Source organism: Ixodes scapularis, unplaced genomic scaffold (genome assembly GCF_016920785.2).
Source record: "Ixodes scapularis isolate PalLabHiFi unplaced genomic scaffold, ASM1692078v2 PGA_scaffold2__306_contigs__length_199485367, whole genome shotgun sequence".
Lineage (NCBI taxonomy): Eukaryota > Metazoa > Arthropoda > Arachnida > Ixodida > Ixodidae > Ixodes > Ixodes scapularis.
Genome location: NW_024609857.1, coordinates 156,513,347 through 156,519,485, shown reverse-complemented (window position 1 = coordinate 156,519,485; position 6,139 = coordinate 156,513,347). Strand labels below are relative to the sequence as shown.

The window sequence follows — 6,139 nt, the reverse complement described above, 5'->3', positions numbered from 1 at the left end:
ACATTTTTGTTTCTTTTTAGAACCGAAATTGTCATTTTAAGAATCCTGCGAAACAACGTAATACTGAAATGAAAACAAAAGCAATGTTCCTTGAGAAAGGAACATTCTGTGGGCAAGCTCGCTTACGCATCAAACCTCTTTTCGGAAAAAAATATTGTTCGTTAAAGTTCTAATTGCTCCATTTATACTGCGCATTTTTATTTAGGTTCAAATAATAGCTTTCGTCATTTAGGTATGAACCTCGATGTTATTTTATAAGCAGATTGCCCGGATGCTGCCAAATGGGCGGGCAAGTGATAAATATGCCTCCTCGAAATCGTCTGCAGCCAAACTCGGTTAGGTTATAGCTTAGGTTCCGCGTTTTCGGTTTTTTATTTTTCAAAATTCGGCGTAATTTTTTCGGTGTTTGTTTCAAAATTCCAATTTCGGTTTTTTCGGTGAAAGTTTACCGTTACTTTTCGGTGAATATTAAAAAAACACCATGTCCATCGGACACCCGATCAGATGATCCTTGTAGCTGTGATATTTGTGATCACTCAAAGAATAACGGCACACGTACATACGTGATCTTCGCTACAAGTTACGTCAGGACACAGCTCAAAATCGATGAATTCGTGGGCATAATCTTCAGCGCGCTTCTTTTTCCTTTCCATTCTGACGACGTGACCGTCTGAGGGGATGACCGTATAAAAACCAGCGGAATGGCAAAAAAAATCCATTGTATTTATGTTTTTAACCAAAGGGAACTTTGAGAGAGGGTGTGAAGAAATGTATTAACGGCTTTCCTCGATGTCTTCTGAAGTGCATGAAGCGAAAAACCTTATACTAGCCCATGTCCCGCGAAGCCCAATCTAAGACCTCTTTTGTTGCATGTTGAACCTAGGAAAAGGTCAATCATGAAGACGTCAAACAATGTCGATCCTTGCAAAGCCCTCTATCTCCCCCCCCCTCCCCCCCTCCCCCACCCACCTCGACGCGGCACTAAAAAACTGACCTTTTTGGTTAAAACCGAATTTTAGAAAACGGAATAGATGTATTTTAATCGGTTTAAACCGAAAATGACGAACCTACAAAGGGACCTCCTTCGGTTATAACCGAATTTTCGAAAATAAATTCGGCGTACTTTTATCGGTTTTTATCGGTTTAAACCGAAAACTCCGAACCCTAGTTATAGCCAAGCTCCCATTCAGCTGCCAAAGCTGGTTTAGTTTGTACTTACTCTAGTGAGTGGGCCATCATACAGTTCAAGACATGTACAGTGTGTTTCACCCACGACAGAGGATATATATATATATATATATATTTATCACTCGAAATAATTTAATTATTTATTTTGCGGTAAAGTTGGTAAATGTCGCCCATTTTTCTGTACGAATGAAAGGTGATAATTAGCAATTTAATTACCAGAAATACGCTAGCACCCTATTCGCCTTATCTCACACAACTCAAGACTGTCAGAAATTTAGTACCATCTTGTTGCTGAAATATTAGTCCAAGGTTTTGTGTGCTCATGGCTGGTACACTAACGGCAGATGGACAAAAGTTACGGTGCTTATTAAAGTCCAGTTCTTATGGCTCGTTCACACTTGCAAAATACACACTCGCCGCCGACTGGATTCGCTCGCCGAAAAAAGATCGGGCCGTCCACATTTGTTTCCGCCTGCGGAGTGCGCGGCGCCAGTGTCTCGCAGTTTCCCGAAAAGACGAGAGCTGACGAGAGCCCCCAAACCTCCGCCTTGCCCGCGCGCGTGTCGTCGCCATCGTCGCCAGCTCGTCAGCGGGGATCTGACGTCAGCAAGCGCCACTTCCCCCGTGCGGTCTGATTGGCTTGCGGCGAGAGAAAACTTTTTTCCGGCGTTCAAAATTGGTCCCAAAGCGATCTTGCTCTCCGCCGGAAATTCTGCCTGCTTTCGTCGCCGGGCGTCAGAATTCTCGCTGATCCGGCAGCCAGTTCGCAGGTGTGAACTATTAGTGTGAACGAGCCATTACTCATTCCGTTTTAGTTCAGATGGTGAAAAGACACTACCTTTATGTATTAGCGGCGAGATGTTTCAGTGGCGCCCTCCTACGGTTCCCCCTTGTGACGTCATTACCTTGCAAACAACAAGTTCGATGGTGTTTGTAAATAGCATGGTGGAAGCTTGAAATCATTGCGCTCTCAAAGGAACACTGCCAACACCGTCCAAATTGAAGTTATTTAATTCCTCTTATTTCCGTCGATGACAAATCCTTTTCTGATGTCATAGTCAGCGTTTGGCCAATCGTGGAAGGCCGACCACAGCGACGCTTTCGGTTGCACACGTCGCTTTATTTTACCTCATGTTTTGCTGCAGAAAAGACTACAAGCGCAAGCCCCTTGCTCTGGGGCACATCTCTGCGGCACGAGCAACCATATGAGCTTTCGCTTCTAGCCTTCGCTGCGGTACAAGTTAAGATAAAACGGAGTATAGCACGAGGCGCTTACCTTATCTTTTAAGGCGGATGCCCCATGGAGGCCATCTTGATGAAACTTCTTAGAATGGATGCCCCATGGAGGCATCTTGATGAAGCTTTTTGACACGCAGATGGCGACACCGATCGGTGTGGCCGAGAGACTGTGCTATGGCTCTTGGCACCGCCGATGCTTCAAGCGCGGGCATGTGGCCCTAAACAGTACTTGCACTGAACGAACGCGCGTGCTTTGCAGGGACGCTGAAAGCCCGGAGCTCGAGCTTGTAGCATCTACTGCGTCTGGACTGCAAAGGATTGTACGGTCAAAACCGGAAGTACTCAAGTTTTTACACTCCTTACGTCGAGGGGGCCTTCATATCAACAACGTCATTTTAATTTTTATATTTTATGTCCTAATATTAATTATACCTTTGATGGCCGTGTGTACTAAACTGCACCTTGAATTTCGCCAGTGTCAGTGGCTGATATTCGTAACGGCTGCGTGACGTCGCATAGCGGAATGGATTGTCGGATGATCGGGATAACAAGCATTGGCCCATGTATGTCTTGCATTTTGTTTCGAATTGTAATGTCTTTTAGGCTGTAGCCTGCTGAAAAACCTTTCTCTCAATGCAGTTCCCAATCGTGTGCAAACACATCGTGCTTTATAACAGGATGCTACTCGAAAACAACCGTTATTTGGCAATCGTACGCCGTTTCGCGGATACACAAATGCGACGGCCACCGATCGGGCAAGGAGCGCTTGCAAAAAGAAGGATGCAGATTTTGACTCTGAAGCGGCATCTGGGTCAACATATCAGCGGATCCACTGGATCGGTGATGCGGCTGCGGGTCGTCCTCTCGGAGGCGATGCCCGCCGGTCGAAGGCAAACGGCGAATCGTTGAAAATGCATGTAACATTTGTAGATCGTCACTTCACTGGACGAGCCTGGTGAATCGTAGCCACGCTCTATTTTCACACGCGGGTCCAACGAAAAATGGGTTGCACGCGTGCTAAATATAACGTTTAGGCATTGTTTCAAGACGGCTGTGTGTATCGGTTTCGTTTCTTAAACCGATTGATCTGATTTGGGCGAGAAGTGGGTGGAGGTAGTTGAATATCGTTGGCACAGCATCACACCTCAGTGCACGAGCCTTCTGTCCGCTTAGAGCTCAGCTAGTAGCTCTCTTCTGTGAAAGACTGCTGCATAAACGAGATCTGGATCGTCACGGGAACCCAGTCCTCCGTACGCACGGCGACGATCCATTTTACTCGTAGCTGCACGTCTCGCTCTTCGCAGGTGCTGCCCGCTGGTTGTGCCACCCAACCGCGCAACAAAAATCTCACATGAAACAAGTCGAGCACAACGATAAAAACGAAGCAGGCTTCGGGATGCACTAACAGGTAAACGACGAGACAAAAATGGTCGCTTTGGGTTATGCGACGTTCGATCTTCAAAATTTCCTAACGAAAGCATCATTTACGCTAATATGCTATTGGACCAGTTTAAAAATCAATTACTCATGCAGCGGGGCATATAACATTCAGATATTGAACGGACAATGCGTTTCAAGGCAATAACAATGATTATCGATTGTTTTCACGAAACAAAATATTGGGTTGTGTGTATTTTTAAACAGCCTAGAACTTGGTCTGCCTCAACGGGCGACGAGTTTCCCAGCTGTAGAAGGCAAATGTAGCCAGTGCGGTACAACCCCTAGCCTGGGGTCTTTAACGTGCACCACGCAGTAGTGATACACGACCGCACGCCGGTACGATGCTCATCCAGATCGAAATGGGTAAGGGTGGGGATTAAACCCAGGATCCTGGGTTCTGCAACGTGAGCTTTCGCTCCACGTGCTCTGAGCTGGTGTGCGCTAGTGCCATGCCCCATTCACACGACCGTAAAGGTGCCTTTAGCTAAAGAAACCTTATTCTCTGCGGCCAATCAATTAACGATCTTCCGCGCGTGGCGTGTGCTCGCGATCCAAGAGCACGGGCTGATTCGCCGATAGCAAACGGACCTATATTAAAAATAACTTTATGTTGACCGTGTAAGCCCCGTTTCAGAGTAACAACACTTGGCTATACTGTGTCTTAAAATCATGGTTGTCAGTTATCTTAAACTTCACCTGAAATCACAGGAAACGCTTCTCCGCCCTCCAGAAATGTTCAAACAGTTCGCGACAGAGCAAAGCAATATTACATTACCTTCCTAACCCCGGATTTAATGCTGAGGAAGTCGCACTTTTCAATCATGGCGATCGGCAGTTGCGTCTGCTCTGCATAGAGACCAAAATGGCGGCGCCCACAACAATATCGGGGGAACGGAGTGCCGATACTCTAAACGCAGCTCATTTAATGGCTCTGGTGAGCACCAGCCCACTCCACTCTACCCACTCGGCCACCGATCCCCTATTTTTAGGGGCGAAGCTTCTAAATGGGTATTCACACGAGGGAGAAATCCCGGGGATTTCTCCCCGGCACGCGCATCCCACGACGAAAACGTCAGGCTTTGCGATGCGCAAAAGCCTCGCGTTTTTATCTCGTGATGCGCGCGTGCCGGGGAGAAATCCCGGGGATTTCTCCCCGGCACGCGCGCATCACGAGATAAAAACGCGAGGCTTTTGCGCATCGCAAAGCCTGACGTTTTCGTCGTGGGATGCGCGTGCCGGGGAGAAATCCCCGGGATTTCTCCCTCGTGTGAATACCCCTTTAAAGGGGTATTCATACGAGGGAGATCCACACGAAATCCGCTCCTTTCCTCCGCGGAGCGTGCATCACGTGAGGCATACGTCGTCCCTTTTTGACGCCTCGCGCCGCCGTTCTCCTCCGTGGCGGAGGCGCGGAGGCTTCGTGCTGTCAGCACAAAAGCTTTGCCGGTGCACGCGGCGGAGCCGGGGACGGAGTTTCCCGGGTTGTTGACGTCACGACATCCGTCCGCGAAGTTCTCCTTCGTGTGGATACCCCTTTAGGGTCTAGCCTTGTCCGTCCGGCGTCCGTGCTCACATCGATCTTGCTGGTGCTCGTGCTCGTGCTCGTGAGCTCCTGTGCTCACGTTCTCGTGCAGGGCGAAAAAAAAAATGATGAAAAAAAAAAAGTTTGCGCATTCGACAGGATTCGAACCTGTGCGGGGAGACCCCAATGGATTTGTAGTACATCGTCTTAACCACTCGGCCACGACTGCAGGACGAGTAGGGGGCTCTGAGATCTGGTAGTAACTCAAAAGCTGATGATGTCATGGATGAAACGTTGCATGTAGCCGCTCAACGTCTATACAGGAGAGGGCGCTGCGGTCAAATGCGTATATAACCGCGTTAAACTTTGCGTACAGTGGCTCAGCGTTTATAGACGAGAGGGCGCTGCAGTCAAATGCTCAAATGCATATATAACCACGTTCCATACCACACATTCTCTTTCTGACATGGATGAAAACGAACGAAAGGCTCGGCATGCTGCGGCTCAGCGTCTGCGCAGACAAGCACCACCAGAGCTTCGCCCCAATCAACATCATTCACCACGTGGTGATGCGGTCATTTTTTTTTGTGTTCGTTTTCGCGAACACAAAATTTGACCGGACAATTGCGCGCTGCACGTTCACTCCGTGCTCTCGCCCACGTCACGCGGTGTCAGTGCTGCCCAGTTTGCTTCGCCAGCCCAGCCAGCTCACCTATCGGAGGATTCCAACCTGCTTAATCTCTTATACAG

The 6,139-nt window shown here is 48.3% G+C and overlaps 1 non-coding gene across 1 annotated transcript; it reads right to left on the bottom strand.

The window, feature by feature from the left end:
• Window positions 1–5,536: 5,536 nt before the first annotated feature.
• On the bottom strand, window positions 5,537–5,618 carry Trnac-aca. Its single transcript has one exon. It is a non-coding gene; the product is annotated as a tRNA-Cys (tRNA).
• Window positions 5,619–6,139: the final 521 nt, after the last annotated feature.